We start from the raw sequence: 14025 nt of genomic DNA, 5'->3' as shown, positions 1-14025 counted from the left end.
ATATACACTGTCACTTAGCTGCTACAATATAATATAGTATTTTTTAAAAAAAAATAGTTTGCCCTTGCTAATCCACATACCTCAATGTCTAATGCCTGCAATGTGGTCTTTTCTTGCCTTGAAAATTTTTCCCTTGGGAGATCAACCAGATTCACAAAGCCCAAACTCTCAGAGGAAGGACAATGATTTCACCTAGGCCCAGAGGTCTGCTCAGGAGACAGCAAATAACCATCAATGAGGAAAGGCTATGGTCAGGCTGGACCTGATTCCACACTTTCTAGAAATGAAAAGAAAGGAGTGAGTTCTGCCAATACCTAAATGATAATGTGTCTAGGCCCAGATTCCTTCCATCATCATGAAGTAGCAGGAAATATATAAAATAGAATACAGAAAAAGTAATAAATGGTCAAGAAGAGAGAACAAATTAGATATTACAGGAAATCACTGAAAAAAAAACAAGAAAAATGGAATTTTATTAAAGTGATTAGGCATAAAAATAAATTTTTCAAATGTATGACTACAGCAAAGTTAAATAAATTGACTCAAACACCTGATGAAAAAGGAAATATCACAATAATGGCCACAAGACCCTTAGATATGAGTGCAGGGCAATTTCAATAACCTTCAGAATGTTTAGGAAGAAAGTTAAACTAAACTAAGCAATGAGGGAAATTGGTGAGAAAAGTAGAGATCTCAAAAATTTAAAAGAAAAGAGTGGAGGATCTAGGGTAAATAATATTAACATATATAGATTCTCTGAAAAGCATAGCATCATATTTGTAAGTCAAAAATGATGTAAAAGAAAATTTAACAAAACAAAAAAGTCAAGCAGGTAGAAGAATATATAGTATTTCTACAAATTTAAGGCAATTAACTATGAAATTAGAATTTGGAGTTATAATCTAATAGTGATAGTGAAAAGTAATTTAAATAAAAAGCTTATCACTTAAGAAAATCACACAAGAAAATAAATTGTTAACCATAGAAGGCAGAACTATAGAAAGCCAGAAGGAAAAAAAAAATCCTAGCTTAATACCAACAAACTTCATAGTCAAGAGTAAGAATGTCAAATAAAACAAAAATATTGCATGGATAAGGAAGAAAAAGGTTGGAGGGATATATTTACATACCAAGGAAAAATAATTTACACTGCCCCAAATTACTCCTTGTTCATGGAAAAAAGGGGGGAGGGGAACAGGAATGTTATCCTAAAAAGTAAAGGAGATCAGTTTCCATCTGAAAACCATATATCCTGCAAGATCAAGCTTAATCATCAGTGATTAAAAGATCAACTTCTAAATAAAATGAGAAAAGTAATTTATTTCATTTATTTTTAAAGAAACTAGGCCTAAAATAGTAGTATATATGATGCATATAAAAACATATGAAAATGTGCTATTACAATAAACAATGCTTATTTACTTTCTTCTAAATAGTGATGAAAACAAATTTTTAAATTGTTGTTTATGGGTTTTTGAAAGATGAACGAGGACATATATGGACAAATTTTAAAAGGGATTAATTACAACATGATAAAGGAATCATGGAAAATTGGACTGATATTTCTTGGAATAAAATATGTTCCTTCATTAATGAAATAATACATGAGGGGCAGAAGAGGTCAGCATTGGAAATGAAGCAATGAAGGTATTATAGAAAGGGAAATGGGGAAAAGTCATGATTGGGATATCTTAGGAATCAGTCCTGGCTGGCTTGAAAATCAGAAAGTTCAGGAAAATTCATTGTTTACCAGCTCTAAGCCTCTTATCTGTGATTGGGGGACACTAGAATAATGAAAGAAAAATGGGGTGGTTGTTGCAACCTTGCCCTTTGGCAGAGAGTAAGCAAAGAGACTATAACAGAAGGATGACTCTCTGAAGACCTGCAAATTATTTTTCAATTTTGAAGTGATGTCATAGAGTCTGAAACCTAAAGTATGAATTATGAACATTTCATGACACTCTCCTGTCTAGGCAGAAGTCTTTTGATTTCAGTGTCTTACTTTTGTTAATTATTTCAAATTGATCCTGTATGTGGTTTGTTTGCATATATGTTTTTATGCTGTCCCCTCTCTTAGATTCTGAGCTCCTTAAAATAAATATTCCCCAAAACTTAGCACAGTTGCTAAAACATAGTAAGTTCTTAATAAAATTTTTAAACTCATTGACTTCCAGACAGCATGTTGGATCCTAGGGTAGAAAATTCTGTGTCTCTGGGAATGTTGGCAAGGAGAGACAATGATCTAAAAGGAAATTGAATGAAAGTATTTTGGATTCAGCTTAGTCCTTTGTCTCTGAATATAGAATTATTTCTTATTACCACATTTCTGTTTTCAAGAGTTAATACTTGGGCGGGGGGCAATTGGTTGTTGTAAGGTTGTTCATATGAATCTCCTTCAAATAAATTTTTTTTTGGTTATTAGTAGTCACATACTTTTCTGGACTGGATAGAAAAATATAAAGCAAGACTTTGAACTTGTAAACCTCTCTTGTATAAAGTTCATAAGGAAGGTAAAAGTACAAAAAATATAAAACTAATAAATGAAGAATAAAATTTTACATTTTAGTTATGAAAAGAGAAAGGAAATGGTTTAAATAAACTAGCATTTTTAAAAAGCATATAACAAATATTCTTCATAATAACAGAGGGAATGATTTGAATAGAAAAAGTTTACTCCATTTTCATGTAGGTTGAGGAAAAAGGAAAAGAAGAGAGAAAAGAAGAAGAGAAAGATTATAGAAATAAAAGATCTATTCAGAAATTTAGGCAAGGTAGTTGATCAGAGAAGATCTGTTGGAGGAGACAATGTGAGGAAAAGAAAAATATGGACATCTAATTGGCTTAAGTTACACAAAACAACATAAATTAACAAAGGAAAATAAAAAAAATCCATCTTGTTAATCTAGAACATCAGTGGATTAAACTGACAAAACAAAAAAGATAACAAATGGCAGAATTTATCAAAAAAACAAAGTACTGCAATTTGCTGCATATGACTCATATTTGAGATGTAAAGATCCTACATCAAGGAAAATTGAAGAGGTGGCATTAAATTTAATATGCTTTAAGTGATTCCAGAAAAGTAGATTTTGCAACCATAATTTTAGAAGAGCCTACAGTCAAAATGTATAAAGGAAATTATATTTTACATAAACTCCCAATAGATAATGAAACAATTTCATTATTAACTAAAGCAATATAAACACCTAAAAGCATACACATATATGAAATACACATGTGTACATATACACAGATACACACACCAACAAACATAAAATAATCTCAGCATCACAGGGTACATATATAAAAATTCATTATTTATTGTCATATAAGAAACCATAAATAATGGTAGAAAGACAAAAATAGTAAGGGACATCCTTTAAAAATCACACAACACAATAATGACAGTACTCAATAAAGGAAAGATGAACAAAAATAAATATTAAATAGAGATCAATCATTATAAAGTCAAGGCAGATGGTAGATTCATATTCATATCACATAGTGGCTATAATGATACAAGTCAATAGGCACTTTTATTTTCTTGTTATATACTAGACCCTTTGCTCTGTACTGAGCATACAAAGAAATGCAAAAACATGGCTCCTATTCTAAAGAGAATTCAAACTGGGAAAGACAACACACAAAAGGGAGTGGGTTAGAAAAGGATAGTATAGTGGGCGGGGGAGGGAATAGTGCAAAAAGAGGTGATAAGGAAGGTGTATACTTGGAATCTAGATCCTTTCCTTAAAAAAATGGAATTTATAGGAAGAAATCAGCAGGAAAAAGGTTACAAGGACAGAGTGATCTTTCAATGTGAGAAACAAACTGCAAAATAATGCTGACAAAAAATGTGCAAGAAAAATATTTAAAAAGCTATTATCAAAAAGATAGTAGGATCAGACTCCAATAGAATACCACTGTGCTTTATGTCATTAACAATATAAAGTAAACTAGATTAGAAATTCTTAATCTTTTTATGTTTCAAGGACCCTTTTGGCAGGGTAAGGAAGCATAATATTGGTGCATTTTTTGCCTCAATTCATAACTGAAGGAAATACAAACCTACATAAAGATTAGGGAAGATTTTTTTTCCCCTATTCAAGTTCATGGACATCTGGAAATATATTCACAGACCCTTTCCATGAGAGAGTATGAACAAGAGTTGTCCTTAATGTAATAGGCTGTGATTTTGATTACAGGAAAAAACACCCAATTACAGAGATCTCATATCAAATGTGAATTATCAAAATGTAGGAGAAATATGATTTTTCTCAGGATGACAAAAGTTTCAAGTAAGTGAAAAATGATCAGAAAATGTGAGACTCTGACATTGTGGTTGTGACAAAACAGAATAGGAGTTTCTAGATTTTGAGTTGTATGAGTTGGAAGACACCTTAGACATAAGATACTGGAAGGCAAAGGATGTGTGTCAAATAATATTGATTCTTTGAAGCAAAGGTTAAGAGAAGTCACTGTGTAGACAGTAGGGTTAAAGTTTGTCACCATATAATAATAAGAAGACTACAGATTCAGTGTGTAATTGGTGGCATAGTAGATAGAGTGCTTGGACTGAAGTCAGGAATATCTGAGTTCAAATTTGACCTCAATTATGTACTAACTGTGTAACCCTGGGCAAATCCCTTTATCCCTGTTATTTGATTCCCTTATCTGTAAAATGAGCTAGAGAAAGAAATGGCAAACTATTTCAGTAGCTTTGGCATGAACATATCAAATGAGGTCATAGGAAGTGGAGCCAGAGAAAATTATCAAAACAATAAATATGTTTATAGCTTAAAATTGCATTGACTTGTGGAATACTGTGTGTATGCATGTGTGTGTGCATGTGCATGTGTGTGTGTATGTGTGGAGCAGTAGATAATATATTCAACACAAATGATTTAACTTTTAAATGGGTTTAATACAAGGCTCTAAACCAGACTCTGTCCTGAGGTAAGGTCTTTGTTTTTGTTTTATTGATAATCACAGTTTGTATGATATATTATTTGCAATAACATTTTCTATTGTCATATAATATTTAGTAACTTTGTGGCAACTAATTACAAAAGTTAAAATCCATAAAAGGGAAGAACAGAAAAATTTGAAGCATTCTGCAGTTAATAATCCTTATTTTGTGAAGTTAATTGCTTAAGCAAAGATATTTTTTAAAAATAATCATTTAGAAAGCAAGCTAAAACTGAAAAAATCAGTTTGTGAAAGTAAGTGATCTGATATTTGACTTCATATTCCATGACTCATAAAATTCAAACATTTTAAAAATTCAAAAACAATTTCCATTGTCAGGGGTCGCTAATGCTTTAATCTTCCTTAGGTAATGAAATTATGATTTCTTTTAAACTGCACTTTCAGAATTATACCAACAATAGCTTCTAAACCATTAGAATTTTATTGGTTGTAAATTCATGCTTAAATTAAATGAATTCTTGACCTAGTGAGAAAAGTTTTATTTTCTTTGTTAGCTTTTATAACTCATAAAACCCAAGGTTCCTGAAGCCTCAATACATTAGAATTATCATCTAAAGAATATGATGATTGGATTTTTTTGGTCTTAATATAAATAACTTTATATTCCATTTTTGCAAGCTTCCTTTCAATGTATGCTGATATTTCACTTGACTTTGAATATTTACTGTGTTCTTTTTCCTCTCTTTATAGACACACATACACACACACACACACACACACACACCAGAAGATCAGAAGATGACACAGAAAAATACACAAATTTTACAAGAAGGTACTATTAGTACACCAAAAAACAAAAAAAAATTTCAGTCTTCTCTGGACCAAAACTTTTAACTCAGATTTTCCAGATCACAGGACTGCTAGGCTTCTAATCTCTACAATATGGAAGGGATATATGTTTTGGTATACATACATATATGTATAAACATGTATGTATATATACATATGTGTATAAATGTATATTATATTTCATATATGTATCTATGAACACATACTCATATATGTATATGTGTTTATTCCACCACCACCACCACACAAAAGATTAGACTAAGCAGGGAGTTTTGAGCATACATATGTAAATAAAAAGCTAGATTCTATGTCAGAGATGAAAACAAACAAAAAGCATTTTTAATTTCTTTATTTTATTTCTCCTTTGCCTTAAGGAATTTTTTATTTATACACTTCCTCGTTATTATTCTGCCTAAGTTAAATTTGGCCTTTTTATGAGAGAAACAACCAAACATTTTTATTATTATAATATTCTTGATTATCTTGACTTCAAATAAGGACTCACATTCATCTCAATTGATTTGGAGCATATGGTGATTATGGTCAAATTATTAAAGGCCTTATTTAGGGATGTTATATTCCTTGTTTCAATGTCATGAAATATGCTTATCAAAATAGATTTTTATTTTACTATGAATCAACTGCTACTTTTAAAATGATAATTTATGAAATAAAATATTTCTAGCATCATTTAGAAATTATTCATTTTATTCGTTTTTTCCTCTCCTTTCAACCACTGCAAATTACAATTCTATCACATCATCATCTTATGCAATTTTTGTACATTTTTCATCACAAAGTCTCCATTGAATATCTTTGTTCTGGAGGCCTCCTTTTTTTTAATATCTGAGGGTTTAAAATGTGCCATTTGTGCTATCAATCTTTGGCCCCTCATCCTTACTATATGAATGAGCCTTCTACTTTCCTGGTCATAAATTCCCCTCATAATGCCTTTTACATTGCTACAGCTAAATAAGTGAACTTGGCAATAGGTTACAATTACAAAAACCAACATGCATCTTTCCATTGCCCTTCAGGTATTACATGATTTGATTTCTGCCCCAGATCATTTTGCTACAGTATTCATAAAGCAGCAGAACGCCTCCAAGAGGAAGTGGACCTTAAAAAGATAAATTTTTACACAACAATCATTGAAATAATTGAAAACAATGCACAATTTCTCAAAATTCACTAAATATAAAATCATTAATAAAACATGTCTGATTCTGCTATGAGTCACTCTGCTTTTAAAAAATAGTAACTTGTGAAATAAATACTTTAACATTCTCTAGAAATTGTTTTAAAATTCAGATGCGGACATTTTCACTTTCCTAATGTTCATCTAACTTAAGGTCTACCTATTTTCCAAGACCCAAAAAAGCACTTTAAAACTTTTCTCAATTAAAAATATGTCTGCAGGAGATCCAAAAAATCACAAATTAGTTTTCGTTTCAATTTAGCAATATGGTGTATTCTAATTTCACATGACTCTGCACACACACACACACACACACACACACAAACACACACACACACACACCACCTATATATACACACACAGAAACACATTTTTTCAATTAAGTCTACATTGCAGATAAAGAAATTATGTGATTGGAAGTGCATTTTGTTCTAAAGTTATGTTTGAGTATTACATTTCCTGTGAATATAGATAGTCATCAATCATAAGTGTCCATTTATATCTTCAATAACCCTTTACAGACAAAAGAACTATTGCTGAATTCTGAGCTATTTACTGTCAGAAACATTCTAGTAAATGGTTTTCCTTGTTTAATTTCCTTCTAGCTCTGAAAAGAAAATGAAAGTTGGAAGGACATTTTCCCCCATGACCTTTCTAACACCTGTTTACTGACAGTCTCACCTATTAATTTGCAAAAATATCACCTCATTTTAAAGGTCAAGAAGTGATTTTATTAATTCTTCTTCATATGAAAACTATAAAAACAAAACAAAGACCAAGGGTCTTACTAAAGCATTAAGATTTTGCTTCCTTAATATCACATTGCAATTGGCAAGCAAGTAAGAGAGTATAGACCATTGAAGGAACTAAGATTTGGATTCATGAAAAGTTGGATTCAAATGTCTTCTCTGATACTATTAAATATGGGCAATTACTTCTCAGAGTCAGAAAAGTGCTTAAGTTTTATTCAACATCTTCCAGATAAGTTCAGATCTCTGTTAAGGGAGGAAAGCTTTATAAAATGCTTTGGTATAGTGAAATATGTATTTACATATTGTATATATAGTATATATATATATATATATATATATATACTATATATATAATATAATGTATACATTTGCATTGAACAATTAAATTATTGAGAATTTGCTCTTAAACACTGTGAAAAGCAGTAGGTATACAAATATGAAAGCAAGACAGTTCCTGTCCTCAAGAATTCTGTAAATTAATGCTCATTTGTTTACACATCTGCTTGACTCTGTGACTCTATTTGGGATTGTCTTGGCAAAGATATAATCCATCATATTTTACAGATGAGGAAACTGAGGCAAACAGGGTTAAGTGACTTTCCTAGAGTGACATAGCTAACAAGTATTTGAGATATGATTAGAAATCTGAAAGATAAGTCTTCCTGACTTGAGACCAAGCATTCTATCCACTGTTCCAACCTGAAGATACAACATACAGAGGGTTGCAGAGTAGAAAAGAATATGTTTTTTAATGGTAAATAGCAGGTATGGTTGATAAGGCATTGATTTGAGCAAGAAAATTAGTTTTTGTGTCTCAATTTTTCCTTCCCTAAAATGAGGGTGTTGGTTTCCATAGTCTCTAAGTTTTCTTTCAATTCTAAACTATTATTCTTTGAAGAACTTTGATGAATTATAAAAGCAATATTAGGAGAAGGTCATAAGGCAACAAATGTTTCCAATTTCTCTCTTCTCAAAAATTATTCTCATCTATACCATAGTGAAGATGATTGAAAAGATTTTTTTCTAATTGCAATGGTATTCGTGATTTAATTATGGTTCTCAGAGCGTGAGACAGGCAGATAATACACATACTGTGGTAGGACAATTAGGATACCCCATTTGACTTTATATTTGTATACTTACTATTCAGGAAAGACTGAATCTCAGAAGGGAAGTTTTAAAACAGTGTGAAATGGGTTCCTCTTGGATGTCTTTTCTGAGGCCTGGTGATCCAGAGGCTCTAAGTAGCAAGGTGAATTGCAAGGAGATGGCTAAATAGAATATAAAGGTATGTTATTTTAATACCACATAATCTATTCTATTCCCTGTTCTTTTTTAGTCTATATTGCCGCTGATGCTTTTTTTTTTGATATGTAAGCAATAGGGTGATTATTTGTCCTTTGTTGAAGATTATTTTATGCTCCTATTTATGCATCCTGGAATAATTTGATTTTTTTTGTCCCCCACAGCAACTCACTCCATCATATTCAGATTATGGTACTTTATGATACTTTTATTTTTCTCAGCTGCCTTGATACATAATGACTTACTCTCACATATAGCATATTTTCTAGATTCTATTTGATTGGTTTGTATTTCCACCCCCTCATGAAATACCTTTCACTTATCCTTATTGAATTTCATGACCATGGTTTCTTATTACTTCCCTTCCATTATTACTTCCCTTCCATATGAAAATGTAAGTTGAATAATCATTTTTTCCTAAAATTAGGGTTAGGATATTAATGTCAACACAATATCTTATAACCTTGTTATTCCAATGCTGTTTCATTCAAAATAGCATGTAAATTGAATCAATATTCCCCAGTCAACTAAATATGGTTTTCTCATTAGCACTGTTCATTTAATATAAAGCATGGATTATGAATAATTTGAGAATGAAATCAGGTCCCTGGAGTATATTGTATTATTAAATAAAGAACATAGTCTAAGGGAGTGTTCCAAAATAGCAACTAAAATTGAAACTGTTGACATAAACCACATTGGCTTGCCCACAGTGAGCATTTAATAAAATGCATAGTACTGTGGAAAGAATACTAGACCTAGAGCTAGATGAATTGGTTTCAAATATTGACTCTGCTCCTTTCTCTCCATGACTTGGGCCAGTCAGTTAACCTTTTTCACATCCATTTTTCCCTCTGTAAAATGATCTCTAGAATACCTTCTAATTCTAAATTCATGCACCTGTGAACTACCTCAATAAATTACAAAAGCAATATTGGAGAAAGTAATATAGTAATTAATTCTTCCAGTTTCTACTTTCTTCTTTAAAACTTTATCTAGACCAGAAGTGTCATTGTTCATTGGCAATATCTGACCCACAAGACTCCTGAGTGAAGTCCAAAAGAAACAAACAAAAAAGTTTTGGTTCCTGATTTGAATGGATCTATGTATGAATAAACATTATATATTACAAAGTTAGAACATAAAATATTGTGATATTAGGAACAGTAAGTCAGCTAGTTGGGTTAAGTTTAGAATACAAGAATGGGAGTAATGTGTAATAAGCGTAAAAGGATAGGTAAGTAGCAGTTAGAGGAGCAGAAGATTGGACCTAGATGCAGGAAGATGTGAGTTCAAATGTGACTTCAAGCACTTAATAACTGTATGACCTTGGGCCCTTAGAAATCCTTATGAAGATTTCTATTAGCCTTTATTATATTTGCATTAAACACTATTGATCTAGATCATATAAACATAATGATATAAATGCATACATACATATGAAATATATTTTATAGACATATATATATACATTTATATCTGTGTATACACACATTGGCTTGCCTACATATATATATATATAATCAAAGAATGCAACCTCTTTGACTGTAATCTTTTCCATAATAGGGAATTTTTCTACTTGTCCTTTAAAAGATATATTCAACTATGTTTCAGGAACTCTTGTTACATACAAATTGACTTCTAATTGTAGTTGTATCTTCTGCCTTTAAAATGGTAATTTGATTCTATTGCTTGTACCTGGAATCCCAATTAATGAATATTACAGTGAATACCTCCATTTTAGTCAGTAGAGAAAGAAGTGATAGCTGATATGGGAAAAGTTCTCTATATATTTCGGGATTTTATTTCTTCATTTGAAAGTAGCACTTTTTCTATGCCTTGTGTTGCCCACCTGTAACATGGAGTTATTGATTTTGTCTGTTATTTCAGAGGACATGACTTGTGTTTTTATTATTAGTGATATTTTATGATTGTAAAGGCCTGAAAATTATCAGATTAAAAATGTTATGAAAGTTCAAATTATCATGATTATTTTAAATGTTACTAACTGCTATAGCCTCATTATAAAAAGAAAGCTTGTTTAGCAAGATCCCTGGGGAGGTTGATGATATTTCTCTTTTAGAGCTATTAAACAAACTAATAGTAGAATATACAGTAAGTATGGTATTTTGCTTTCAGGCATGATTTCAGTGTTAGATTTTCCCTCTGTTCTAGGACTCATAACTGTTGAACCACAATTATTCCCTGCTGTGGACCAAGTTGTGTCAATATGCCAATTCATTTGGGAGATTTGTAAATCATTAGGAAAGGTTTTTCTTTTTCCCTGAGGACTATAATACAGTCCGTCGCTATGGTGATTTATGACTCTTTGTGAATATGCTTGAGATAAACCATATACTGTTTAAAATCCAATGCTCTTGAAATTAACTAACTTGGGTATTTGAACATGATCCATTCGTGATACAGAGAAGGAGTCGATTTTCAAATCAAATAATAATGGCTTTGTGTAAGACATGCACTATATAAAAATATTACCAGTGGCTTGGAACTCAATATTCTGGGCTTATACTGCCTGGGTCCAATAGTGAAGTGGATCACTATCATTGTCTTGTTACATATCCACTCCAGAGTTTGTTCTGAGAAATCCCAAGATACAGTTTTTGGCTAGGATTTTACATATTGGGGTACAATGAGCTTCCATCTTTCACGCAAACACCAAGAGTTATAATGCAATTATCAGAGAAAGCATAATTATTATTTCAGGCCACATAGAATGTAAAATTGTAAAGTACATGCAAAAATTTAATAGAGAAATGGAGAAAACATATTGAGAGAATCAAAAATATATTATATCATCTTATTTTTCCCTCTCTAGTGGGCTCCAATTTTTCTATAGGTTTCTACACATTAAATTCAGGTTACATATGCAAACATATATTTGATTGAGCATGGTGTAGTAAAAAGACTGCTGAATTTGAAGTTAGGACTTGTGTTCAAATTCTAGCCTGTGATTACAACCTCTTTGACCTTGGGCAAATGCTTTCATTGCTCTGGACTTTTTCCTTCTCTATAAAATTAGGAGGTTGAACTCCATTACTTACAATTTCCTTTTAGCTATAAATCCTATTATTCTGCCTCAAGGCAAAAATATACTTCTGTAGGAATCATCAGTGTCCCATCACTGCCTCGGGTTCTGCTTTCTCTTGGGCTGGTAAAATTCATTTGTAGATCTCTGGTCTCTGATCATGCTCAAAAAAGGAAAAAATGAAAGGCTATGATAAAAGAAATGTTGCAAGATGAACACATTTACCTTTGCCACAAGATCATCATTAAAAAAGGTCTTTTCCTCCCTCTACTAACTGCCTAACTCCCCTGCCCCACCACATACATACATACCCTTTCAGTGGAAGGAAGATAGAAAATAAAGCATAATAATAATAAATTAATTAATCATGTCATTGAGAAGTAAGAGGAAGAGGAGACAGGAAGGCAGGAGGGACCAGGGGAAGAAAAGAAGAGAAAGAAAAAGAAGGGAAGGGAAGGGAAGGGAAGGGAAGGGAAGGGAAGGGAAGGGAAGGGAAGGGAAGAGAAAAGAAGAGAAGAGAAGAGGAGGAAAGGAGAGGGATGGGGAAAAAAGGCAGGGGAAGTGGGAAGTGAGGGAAGGGAAATGGAGAGGAGGGGAGAAGAGAGTTTCTTCAAGAAAGGTACTGTAATTATAAGGATTTTTATTTGATTATTATGGGTCTATATCCAGCATTGTTATATATTTATAGCCTATATTAAATTGTTTTCTATCAGGGGGAGGGGGAAGGAAGGAGAGAGGGAGAAAAATGTGAAACTGAAAACCTTGCAAAAAAATGATTGTTGAAAATTACTGTTGCATGTAGTTGGAAAAAGAAAGAAAGAAAGAAAGGAAACATTTAAAAAAAAGATACTGAATGTACAATGTATATAATTGGACAGTTATATTCTCTAGATGAAAGAAATTCTTAAACACAACAGACTTATAAATATGCTTTGACAAAAACTTGAAGCACAAAACTGTAATGCATAACTCATATTATACTCTCTTAAGAAGTGACTATTTAAAATATTAATATATGAAACATTCCATGAGACTGTCATTTCACCTCTACCTTGTCTCTACACTATCTGAGCAACTCACTCAAGGTCTCTCTACCTGGTTGAAAGCCAGGATATAGGTTAGATTTCCTCTGGTTGACTGTTCTCTTCTCAGAAATGACATTGTAATAATGCTTGCAGAGATCATCTTCCATATGGCAGCCCATGCTGACAAAAGAATTTAGGAGTTTCCATTCTTTCAAATATAAATACACATAAGGTTGTTGCTGAGGCTAGAAATCGATCTAACAACTTCTTTTCAGTCACCTGTGCATAGAAATACAATGCAAAAAAGTCATCCAGATGCCTAAGTATATGTATTCACTGCCATGGACAAGTAACTACCATAGCTGTTGAGGGTGAGAGAAGCACCCCATTATGGAAAATTCAGGAGAGAGACTTCCAGAATCCCTATATATTCAAAAACACAGGATAGAAAGAGATTGTTAAAGAGAGAAGCAACTCTTTTTTAAGGTGTACAGTGTATGACCTTCCTGATTCAGTGACAAACTTCTTTGATGTAGCCTTCTCTCCTCTACTCCCCATCTTATTTAGATTATCTCAAGTATTGTTAGCTTTGTTCACATGGGACCCTTGTAAATGACCAAGAGAATTCAAATCAGCAGCATGCTTGCTCTATAGATTGTCCCTTATCAAAGCACATAATGTTGGAGGGGATCTCTTAATTTCTCTCAATGCAGTCATTTGAATATAATACTAAACTCAGATACATAATTAAAAATTCCTTATATATAAGCACAATATGTCACAAAATTCAGAGCTGCAAAATATACCCAGATAAGCAACTTCAAATCCATTTCTTTTACATCTATCCCATATGGTTCTAAATATTTCCCTTAGTTGACCTTCTTCCTGATTACCCTTGTACCACCTGCTTGTTCTTCCATGTTT

At 32.1% G+C, this 14025-nt stretch overlaps 1 long non-coding RNA gene across 1 annotated transcript; it reads right to left on the bottom strand.

Moving 5' to 3' along the window:
* Nucleotides 1–6199: 6199 nt before the first annotated feature.
* Nucleotides 6200–13741, bottom strand: LOC141491757 (uncharacterized). The gene is made up of 4 exons (XR_012469754.1): nucleotides 13172–13741; nucleotides 12093–12239; nucleotides 8869–8996; nucleotides 6200–6895 (listed from the first exon to the last, which is right to left on the bottom strand). It is a non-coding gene; the product is annotated as an uncharacterized LOC141491757 (long non-coding RNA).
* Between the last annotated feature and the right edge of the window lie 284 nt (nucleotides 13742–14025).

The sequence above is a fragment of the Macrotis lagotis genome, chromosome 6, assembly GCF_037893015.1.
Source record: "Macrotis lagotis isolate mMagLag1 chromosome 6, bilby.v1.9.chrom.fasta, whole genome shotgun sequence".
NCBI classification, from domain to species: domain Eukaryota; kingdom Metazoa; phylum Chordata; class Mammalia; order Peramelemorphia; family Peramelidae; genus Macrotis; species Macrotis lagotis.
The sequence above is the reverse complement of the archived record's forward strand: the minus strand, read 5'-3'. Positions and strand labels throughout refer to the sequence as shown.